General features: G+C 34.1%; 1 protein-coding gene across 1 annotated transcript in view; it reads left to right on the forward strand.

Annotated features, from left to right (window-relative positions):
• Nucleotides 1–12065, forward strand: part of LOC126971639 (stAR-related lipid transfer protein 13) — a 344608-nt gene that overhangs the window by 240944 nt on the left and 91599 nt on the right. The gene's annotated exons all lie outside the window — the stretch shown is intronic.

Consider the following 12065-nt stretch of genomic DNA (forward strand, 5'->3'; position numbering starts at 1 on the left):
TCAGCATCACGACACAGCACCTTTACTTACATCAATATATAATATTGACAAAATAAATCATTGTTTATTAATTAATAATAATATCCTAGCGATGCTTTGTTTTGCACACCGTAATAAAGCGACGATGTGACGTCATTGACGTCAGGTCCCAAGACAATGTTACCGGGTTACGATTAACTGTCTAATTAAAGTGATATTTTTGTCGAAGATTTTCTTCAAACCAGACTTATGAATTTTGTTCTTGATTTAAGTCACGTTTTAATATGCTAGAGGACGACATTGGACATCTATAAGGTTTCTTTTAATATACATTTCATAGGTTTCAATTGATTGTGTGAATTGGCCCAGACTAGAGAAATCATAAAAGTCTTACCGAACTATAGGGACTGATTAAAGAATAAAGTTCTATTGACATTCGTGTACTCATATCTTTCTTGATGCTATAAAATCACTATACATCCAAGTGCTGATGAAATAACAATAAAAAATTATATTATTTAACAATAGTAGTTACTCAATAGGTCACCAGGGGTCCGCTGAAAATCAGCGCTGTGTTGGTATTATACCAACGCAACATGACGCTGAGTCAGCTCCTTTTGGTAGCAATAACTGCTACACAGTACTTTTAAATTAAGATAATTAGTATAATATTATATATACATATATTACTTTTTGTATTTCTTTCATCATCAACAGCCGGAAGACGACCACTGCTGGACAAAGGCCTCTCCCAAAGATTTCCACGGCGATCGGTCCTGCGCTGCCCTCATTCAACGTATTCCGGCGATCTTGACCAGATCGTCGGTAAATCTTGTGGGGGCCCTACCAACACTGCGTCTTCCGGTATGTGGTCGCCATTCGAGGAATTTACTGCCCCATCTGTACGTCGAACTGCCACTTCAGTTTCGCAATCGTTCGGACTATGTCAGTTACTTTGGTTTTCCTACGGATCTCCTCATTTCTGATTCGATCTCGCAGAGAAACTCCGAGCATAACCCTCTCCATTGCACTCTGAGTGACCATGAGCTTTCACATAATGCCCATAGTTAGCTTTTTATGTTATTAGTTCTTAATTTTTTTTAACTCTATAAGTCCTTTCTACTTATAATATGCTTTTTTTTTGTTATTAATATTGTTTTCATTCATTCACATATATAATAATCCAAATACATTAGATTCAAAGGTGCGAGCGAGTGGACGATAGTGGCAATTCTACTCCCTCACTGCGTGTTGAGTAGTTGTATGAGTTTGCATACGGTTGTTACCTTAGTATAAAAATACAGAATAGTTCTCTAAATCTGTCTTAAAGTATATCGTTAATATTATAAATGTATTACCATAGTTGTACAGTTACTAATAACCTAATTGCTATTTGTAGCAATGGCTGGAACATCTGGTGAAGCTAGATTCGCTTTCAGGAAAGCTCTCGAGTTTATAACGGGGCAGCCGCAGACGTAATCTTCTTTGAAATGATTTACGAGTAGCTGTGACCATATTTTAGGTATTTTTAGGATATTTAAAGTAACCTTGACTACGCATCTGTTTGGTATTTTTCTACTCCATTTTGGTACTTACTCAATACAAACCCTCAAATCATTATTTACACAGAACTATTAATAGATTGGTGATGAATTATGAATGTAAATGATCATCTCAAAATAGTCAGCCAAATTTTGAAAACAATGGAATTTTTTCAAACAGTTTCATGGTATTAGCTACAATTGTATGATTATGGCTAAATTTCATTGTTTATTGCATTCATTATTTGGGGGAACACACCAGTGGGGGACTCTTAAGTTGGACTAAACTGCAATCCATGAAGTAATCCCTATTAAAATCCGTTCATTAGTTTAGGAGTTCACTGGAAATAAACACCAGGATATTGGATATTTATTAAGATATCCATAATATTTTTTTCTTTAACTTTTAAAATTTGCACTTTTCATATAAAACATATTTTCAATGTAGGCTGCAACCCGTGACTTTGACTTCATATTTTACATATTTATTTTAGTTCGGACAATAGTCTTTTGATTTCATTGGCCTTATGGTTTCTAAAAAAAAAATGTGTGTATACTTATGTATGCACGCAAGAAGTTATACTTCTTTGGCCCTACGAAGCAAAACTAAATAAAATGATTTATTCCTCGTGCTATTCTACGTTTTTAGAAAAATTTTGTGAAAATCTTGCAAAGATGGCTTTGACAATTAATTATTAAATAATGCTGTATGGGCTTGAACCCTTTGCCTGTCCTAGTAATTGACGAAGAAACCAAAAACATCAGAAAATTCCAAGGAACCAACTTCAATCTGTTACTTTTGTGTTACAGTGATGCGCGCGCATCTTAAATTTCACTCTCATCTTTTTTCGCCTAAAGAAGTACCTATAAATTCATAATCGGAATAAGATTGTATAAAAATACGCAATTATTTTTATACTTTTTAGTGCATATTATATCTATTGTTATGGAATAGTGTTTTTGAAGTCGGTTGTTTTTTTTGTTTTTATCTTTGATTTTTAGTGAATTTGCAGTACACTAGCTAACAACTTGTCTAAATATGTGCAGATATTCTAAATTCTAAATGCAGCAATGAACGTAAGCGCTTAACTGAAGAGTTACGTCACTTTGCCATGGATACCGTAATGAGAACCTAAGCAAACTCTCACCAAACTATCTTTGAAGTATATCCTTTCTAATAAAAAAAATATCCTCGAAATCGGTTGGCGCGATATTGACTTATTCGTAAATTTATCATCCAATTTGCTTGCTATGTATAGCAAATTTAAGACTTTTATGATTTTTCTTATGGATGCCATAGTCAGATCTGGACCAAATTACAATGGGACCAAGTAAAAAAAGAATTATCAAAATCGGTTCACCCAGTCGAAAGTTTTGAGGTAACAAAGATAAAAAAAAATACCGACGAATTGAGAACCTCCTCCTTTTTTGATGTTGGTTAAAAACAGATATAAAACCTGATAATCTCATCTAGTACATAAATTTTACAAATAAAGATATAGTAAAGTATATGCAATTATCCCAACAAACAGAAACATATGTCACCATAATTATAATGTTGCGTGGTATTTATTAATTGCATTCGTAATTGATAAACAAATGGAGCTAATTCGTTCAAGGTTCTAGTGAGTCATTATACCGAGAAATGATGTTTATCATGATTTTCCTATAGGTTTTATGAGCGGTTTTATGTTATGTGAGTAAGCCGTGGAAATAATTGACCGTTTTATACTTAGTTAACTGGAAACTATTATGAGGTTTTGTGAAGGTAGATATAATCACTATTTAGCCGACAGACAACGTCAAAAAAAATTTTTTTTATTACTAATTTAAACAATTTGTTATGTTTTTAAAGTGATAACCCTCACTTCACTCTATTAATCCTAATACACAAATAAAATTTAAAACACAAAATTTTATGAACGATGTGGGACTCTAACCCACAACCTCTGGCGTTCCGTGCCAGTGCTCTTACCAACTGAGCTAACCGTTCGAGTGTCGTATCGTTATTAAATCTTGTATGATTTGTTCAACTCTCAGGTTGTGGCTTCATCTACAGGATCTACTTTACAGTTGATAACCTGCTCAACCCCAATATTTGCATATTAGGAAATTGACTTGAGATGTCGCTCTTGTAAATCTAAACAATTAACACGGAACGCCAGAGGTCGTGGGCTCGAGTCCCGCATCGTTCATAAAATATTGTTTTTCAAATTTTATTTGTGTATTACTAATTTAATTTAAATGTTTTTTAATTGCCTGTAAGTAGTTACGTAATTATAATTTTTTTTAAATATTTTGTAATTTTAGTGGAATGTATGTTGTAGTTTCCGTAGGTAGTCTTAAATAAATAAATTGAAAGAAGGTAAGTAAGATAATGAAAATGATCAGCTATTTAAGTTGACGAAGCTATTTAAGATGACGAACGAAATGGTGCGAAAATATTAATTAAAAAACTATTTAAAAGTAAGCTTTATTTTATATTCAATACTTTATCGTTAAATATATGAAAAAATTGGATGTAAGTCATATAAAACATGATTATAAATAAGAAGTTTGATGTTTACAAACCTACTTATGATATAGAACAAAGCAAGTGTACCATCTGGTTTAAAGTGATCACCTCCGCCCAACAGGAGGCCTTGATACCATCTGGTTTAAAGTGATCACCTCCGCCCAACAGGAGGCCTTGATACCATCTGAAGAGGTGTTCGTGCACTAGATTTAATTGGTTTAAAAGTTTGTTTATTTGCGATAAATATTTTTAAAAAATTTCGCACAGCAATATTTTTATGTATTTCTCTCAGCAATCCATACTTTTTCATAGGGATGAACAAAACAAATGTAACAGATTCCATACGAATTAGACTATGTTTAAATCATCACAAATTAGTATTATGGAGACTTTTCACAAAATAAGATACAACTAAAACGATTCTATATTCACGAATAATTGTACAACTTCATGGTCACCCTACACGTACTCGTAAAATTACTGTAAAATTAAATATCTTACTTCAGTGAGGTCTCATTTTTTATTTCGATTACCACAACTCTGCTACTGATGAAAATGCTGCAGATTTTCTGCTTTCTCGGAATTCAATACTGTTAAATTCTTTAAATGATATTATTTACATATCATTAAAAACATTGCCGCTGAAAGATTGTTAAAAACCCCAAATTGTGAGCTGCTGCTGTGAATGCGCCCTTCACTTAGAGACATTAGATGTAAAGTCTCATCATTGCAGCCGGAAGACCTCCGCTGTTGGTCAAAGGCCTACCCTAAAACCCTCATCAAACCTGTTCCAGCGGTTTTGACTAAATCATCGGATCATATTGTGGGAGGCCTGCCAATACTGCGTCTTCCTGGTCGTTATTGGAAGATTTTCGCGCCTTAACTACAAGTTATTTGTCTTTCGAGCAATGTGCCCTATAGAGGGGGTTTTGCCATAATCACCACGCTTGATAGGCAGGCTGGCGATCGCAGTAGATGGTGGTGCTCTCACGGAAAGTTGCTACTGCCCATCCTCCGTTCTTTGGATCCCTTAAACACCTCTTAGGACACCCACGGAATAATCGGTCATCTTATGGGCGGCCTACCAACACTGCGTCTTTTAGTACGTGAGTGCCATTCGAGGACTTAACTGCCTCAAAAGTTATCTGTCCTTCGAGCCCTACATCCAAAAACTCTCTCTTAATTCATCTGAATTTACCATCAGGTGACCATGCTCTTTTAACTATTCGAACCCCTAAAAACACTTAAAATATTAATTCCCTGATGAATAGCTGTTTAAATCATCTGTCCATGAATATTTACATTTACATTTTCAAATATAATATAGTCTAATGTTAAGTAACAAAGTTGAATGGCGGTCACTGATAACGTAACTCACAAAATATTCCTTTAATTTTTAAACCCATTCCGCCGGAAAACGCAGTTACATAATAATGGATGTGGCATATCAGAATACTGTTTTGAAATAGATATTAAAAAATATGTAAAAGTGTTGTTGCAGTATGGTATAAATATATTTCTATTTTATTATATTATGGACCTCTGTGATCACATAACATTACCCGTGAAATATGCTTGTTTGTCTTCCTGTTTGATAAAAATATAAGCATTTTTAATGTTGAGCACTCCACTAGGCGACGGAGTGAAACCGATGGAGACAACTCCTAGACCAAATGAATATCAATCACGATCCTCAACAGTGTGGGAACGACTACGAAGAGACGATGTTAAATAACATTAAAAAAATACATGAGTACTTATGGGACGAGTGTTGCACTCACCCATAACTGAAATAACTCCTTCATTTAAGTTTAAAAAAACCGATATAAAGACGTGTGAAACTATGTTTAAACATTGGAAACTATAAACTTATATATATAATGTAAATTTGAAACAATGTTGATTTATATCTGTATGTGTGTATGTAATAACAAAACCTCTGCCATTACAAAGTATTAACTTATAATATTTAAAAAAGGAATTGTATGGTTTTATGATGGAAGTAATGAATGAAAAAAACAAATGCTTTACTTCTTTATAACTTTTTAAAGATAAATAGTGTGGGGTTCGAAACTACTCTCCCTCTCAAGAACCAGAGCTTAAATATGGCGCCTTAGACCGCGCCTTTAAAGCAGTTGTTGAAATTAATGATGCAACTTCACCCCTACTTCAGGATTACAAACGCGGTACTCGGCCGCGGAGTACCGCGTTTTTAATGCGACATGAGCGAAAAAAATGTGGCCATGTAATAAAAGTTTCACTTTAAATATAAGAATTTTTTATGACAGTAAGGGACGAGACGAGCAGGACGTTCAGCTGATGGCAATTGATACACCCTGCTCATTACAATGCAGTGACGCTCAGAATTATTTAAACATAACAATACAATGCCGGTCAGGATTCTTGAAAAACCCACAAATTCTGAGCGGCAATACTTTTAAGCTCGTCACCTGGAGACATAAGATGTCAACCCAGTAATGCTTACACATTACTGCTTCACGGCAGAAATACGCGCCGTTGTGGTACCCATAATCTAGCCGGCATCCTGTGCAAAGTAGCCGTAAAACAGTATTCAATAAGTTTTTGTATATATCTGATAAAATTCCACGAAATTAACGACACGCGCAAAAAATGTAGATTCCAACAAGGTGCAACAACATTCCATATTACCTGGTCACCGCTTGCCTTCAATAAATTCTTCTTAAAATCGTTAATCTTAAACAGGGCTAGTTCGCAATTGACATTTATAATTCTATATATGGCCTGGTTTTATGAACAAGTATTATATCTGTCGTATTGCTTTACATAACAAATTTATCGTATTGACAATATCGTTATCTTGTGCAATCAAGAATAATAGATAATAATTTACACATAATGTTACGTTTTTATAACAAACTTAAATATTCCGCATTAACTCCTCCTTCCTACAGGATGTCTGGTGTTCCTCTTCAAAACAGTTTTCCAAGAACCTACCATATACAACAAGTTATGGAATGAAACTTCTATGACACACTAGAAATAAGGGATTACTCGTAACTAATTCTAGTAGGATTCATAAGATACATAATAGCTTTAAGGGTAAATGTATACACTTTTATAACAAAGTCCCAGCCACTGTTCAGGCATTATCTATAAATAAATTTAAATTGTTTATAAAAAAATGTCTGTGTCGTAAATCCTTTTACTCCACAGCTAAATATCTAAATGATCGGACAGCCTGGAACTAGATTGTGATTATTTTATAGCGATAGAAATGACTGTACAATATTGTATATTTTTATTGAAAAGAGCGCAAAAAAAAATGCTGGGAGAGTTTCTTGCGCCGCTTCTTCTTCAGAGCGCCATTTGTTTCCGAAGCAGTAGTAGTATCAAGTATATTAGAAATGACATCAAAAAGAATTCTAAAGGAATCAATTTTGAGAAAATAAATGCCTTTTATGCCTTTTTAGTGCGGTGTACCAACACAACAACTTTTCTAAGAGGCCAGTAAACGTATTTTTTCAAATCAAGAGACCCTTAAGGTCGTTTGTCCTCCACTTCTTTAAAAAAGCATATTTCAATAAAATAATCAACACACGATACAACAAATATAATAGCTCTGAAATAATATTTAAATTAGGTCAAAATAACGCACGTATTGATAATTTCAAAAAGTATTTTATTTAAATTTGTTTCAAACTACGCAAAAAATCTCAACTTAAAATTGTCTGTTAAAAATTGCGTTAATCATCTGTTTTTTTAAATAAAATTGATACCAGCGAAATTGATGATATATTTATTTAATATTAAATATTATATAAGTGTAAATTTCGAGTAAACAACTTACTTTTTAATAAAAATACTGCTAATATTATTATAATGAATCAGTATGACATGTCAATAACAGCAGCGAAGTAATCTTCAAACCATAATTACATTTTAATAAATTACCATATCAATAGACCAATTAGTTTTCCTACTTCAATGTTCCAGGGCTATCGGTGACGTGTCCAGTGATTAAAGGACGTAAGTACCCACTAGTTATGATAAACACTGATAATCTCATTCTAGAGCAACGCCTCAAGTGTTCGCGCGTTTATTTCTTTTTCATTCCATTTTTAAATTTCGTTTTTTAATTAACTGCCAGACAGCACGAAGCTACCAAAAAGTTTGTAATTGGAATGGTTTTAGTCATCGATGTTTTGGTGCCACACCGTTATATTTAGTCGTAAAGCGAGCTATTTGTATTCAAAAAATTGGAAACGTACAGGTGGAGCTGTTAACACCTCGAAGCTATAGTGTAACGTTGGAAAATAACTTGTTCTTTCGGCGAAAACGTGTATTAGTGTTGTGATTGAGTGTTTATGGATGTGTCATGTGGATCAGTGTATTTGGGTATGCGTACGCGTCGATTCGATAGAACTTCGTTTTCGTTAACGTAGTGATGAGTGTTCCAAACTTAAGTGCCGACCAAATTACAGGTACTTTCTTCTATTATGTTATAAATTGATCTTTGTAAGAATGAAATCACCCATTTTTTTTTTTTTTATATTCTATTTAATTAACTCACAATAATCGTATCAGATGATCGTGAGCCGAGCGTGCAAGAGAGATAGAGGAACAAGCGATAGAGACACGATCGGCTTAAGGTATTTTTTTATGGAAAAGGGGGACAAACGAGTGTACGGATTACCTGGTATTAAGTGATCACCGCCACCCACATTCTCTTGCAACACCAGAGGAATCACAGGAGCGCTGCCGGCTTTTAAGGAAGATGTATCAAATGTCGTATCGTCCCGGAAACACCGCACAAGGAAGTTCATTCCACAGCTTCGTAGTGTAGTAGTAGATGTGGGTTAATTAAAGAATTTATGAATTAGCGAGTGCATTCGAAAACTTATTTTATGAAAAATTTCTAATTTATTATAACTTCTTCTTTTTAGTATTAATATTGATAATTAAGTGACAATAATTCGATTCAATTTATAAAACTATGCAATTTTTCATCAATGTTTTCAAGGGACGTAATTTTTTTTCAATAATATTTCGAAGTATTGCCTTGATAATTCAAGTTTTGAAATGTTTTATTCTTATTTCTTTTTAATTTCGTTTTTCGTATTTTTTTCAACAAACCCTTTTGGAGTTATTTAAGATGTCTACTTTATGTCGACCATTGAGGAGTTTCCTCGTTAGAAAGCAACCTTGAGCGCAAAAGGCATGTCATGGTGACTATTTAAACCAGTTTCCATATTTAAATGCGTACATAAAATATCATATTTATACTGAAACCCAACGGCGTTATATACATAATATTTATGGAAATATCATTCGCAGTGTGATAGTGGTATGGCAGAAATGTGCTAAAAGACACAATGTAAGTACACTTTTCTCCTTAGTCATGTGTCAACTGTCACTGTCCGAATCGGGTTCTAAACTCAACATACGTAACCTGAACTGAAAAACTGGACTAAATGCGGCAAGGGCAAGTTTTATATTTCGGCTTTGTTTTTACACGATGTGATTTGCATATAATTAATGATATACTATATCTATGTAATTGCTGATAACCAATGAAGTATTCCTTTATGTGGAGCAGATACTAGCAATCCAGGTGATGCTAAACATAAAAATGTATTTTCATTCGAATAGAACCAACACATCAAATGTCATCTCAATTGGTTGAATACAACAGATCCAATATTTAGTTGAAAGGCTTGACTCACTCATAATAATGAAAATACCAGAATGCCTGGTTGTTTTAAAGGATAATACACGGACACTCATATAAAGCAGGTTGAAATACGCTACTTATATTATTTTGCAGTCATAGTTACTATAAAAGGCTCCTTAATGTTAACTATAGGTGTGACTAATTACCAGGGGGATGCAAGTTGGTGAAGGAGTTTAGAAACGTCAGGTCGTCCAATCTCCAGGATCACTCCTGGAAGTTTAATAAAAGTAGAAAATAGTAGTTCCTTGAGTATTTAGACGTTCTACTGGATTTAGTAAAAATCACCATTTCAGCTGAAAAACGACCAAAGATCTACTCGACGATCGGTCATGAGTTACACTCATCTAACCTGTTGCAGCGATCTTGACCAAATCATCGGTCCATCTTGTCGCCTACCAACACTACGTCTTTCAGTGCGTGGTTACCATTCGAGGACTTTACTGCCCCAACGGCCATCCCTCCGTCGAGCTATATGGCATGCCCACTGCCACTTCAGTTTCACAACCATCCGGGTTATTTTTGACTATGGTTCTCCTACGGAACTCCTCGTTTCTTTTAGTTAGCGACCACTTAGCGACTTAGTTAAAAACCTTTGTCTTGCGACACTGTGGTATTTGGGACGAGATGATTTTACGGAGCATCCCGAATCCAAGTTGGATTCAACGAGTGACCTCTTTCGCGAAATTAAACCTGCCTAACTGGATCATGTGTCCAAGCTAGACATGCTCATACACATTACGAGAGTAGGTGCGACAAAGACTTAAGAGATGCTCTGCGTTTTATCCATGTTCGTTTTGGAACCTGCTTCATGGGAAGATGTACTGAGGCCATCGAAATAGTAAAAAGCTTTTATTGTAAGTAGAAAGATGTATTTGGTAAGCATTATTACGAGTACTTGGACACAAATTTACATTTTTTTAATTGTTTGAGGTTCCGGCGAGAATGTTAAACTTCAACATTTTTGCTTCAACGTCATTGCTAGTGGCGGTGTCATGGGGCGGGTCGTTCGCTTCGTAAAATATGGCGAGGGAAGCGCGCTGCTTGGGGTTACTCTTTAATCCTATCTGTCATCTTGAAATCTGCTTATATATCTTATCTATCTAATTTGCATTTTTCCACAATTATTGTTAGACGACCTCTATAGCCCATTGCTAAGTGACCCTGCCTACTGAGCTAGAGGTCCCGGGTTCGAATCCCGGTAGGTGCAATCATTTATATGATGAATACTAATGTTTGTTTCCGAGTCATGGATGTTTATATGTATTTATATATATTTAAGTAAGTATATTCTATTAAATATATCTTTGTCTTGTACCCATAGTACAGGCTATGCCTAGTTTGGGGCAAGATAATTTGTGTAAGTGTGTCAATCAATATTATTATTATTGTAGTAAACATTTTATTTCCAGTGAGATTATTGTTTCGTAGTGTTGTAGATTCAATAAATTAAATTAAACTTGTAGCGATAATTCCAAAGCGCTTAGTTTAAGCCTATTTGGATAAAGATTATTTGAGTTAGTTTAAAAGGAACATTAGCTAATAGGCTTCGGATAACAGTATAATGGTATTTTGAACGTTAACAAATTACTGTACCCTATCCGAATGTTATCTTTCTATATGGTGGTCCAAACAACATCTCGGTGTACATTTTGTTGCGTTGGTTATACGTTTCTAGTGTTATAATTCGAATTTTAAGCTTCGAAACCAGCCTAGATAAGCTCTCTAAGATAAAAGCGATTTACTCTATCTATTGTATGAAATGTGCAGACATAAATATAATGACAGATGACGGATATAATCTTGTAAAAAACGTAGATTATAGAAATACACTACTTTTTAAGCAACTGTTCGCTTTCAAACTTAGCCGTATTATACTTGGTCGCCTATCGCGATACTGTAATTACTACTATTTCAAACTTATGTCAAATCACTGCACGTTTTATACTAAACTTAATTTCAATTTTTACTTACGCAGTCCCGTCTTTTATTGCGTAGTATTTACATCCTCTTTGTTCTAAACATTTTTTTTTATTTCAAAAACCTATTCAATTGTATTCAACAACTATATTCTGTTGATATAGGAGGAACTTTGCTTAAAGTTGTTTTAAATGAAACCTTATATGTTTATTCTGAAGATGTATCTTTTTTATTTATTTATATTTATAATCCTTAAAAAGAATGCTCGCATAAATCCTTTATGTCCTTACAGTGTGTGTTGATTTTTCATCTATTGTCGTTACGTACGTAATAAATATTTTGTTTTTTTTTTTAATTGTTACATTTATTTATAAACTTACTAGTGTACTAAGGTATTTTC

The sequence above is a fragment of the Leptidea sinapis genome, chromosome 2, assembly GCF_905404315.1.
Source record: "Leptidea sinapis chromosome 2, ilLepSina1.1, whole genome shotgun sequence".
NCBI classification, from domain to species: Eukaryota; Metazoa; Arthropoda; class Insecta; order Lepidoptera; family Pieridae; genus Leptidea; species Leptidea sinapis.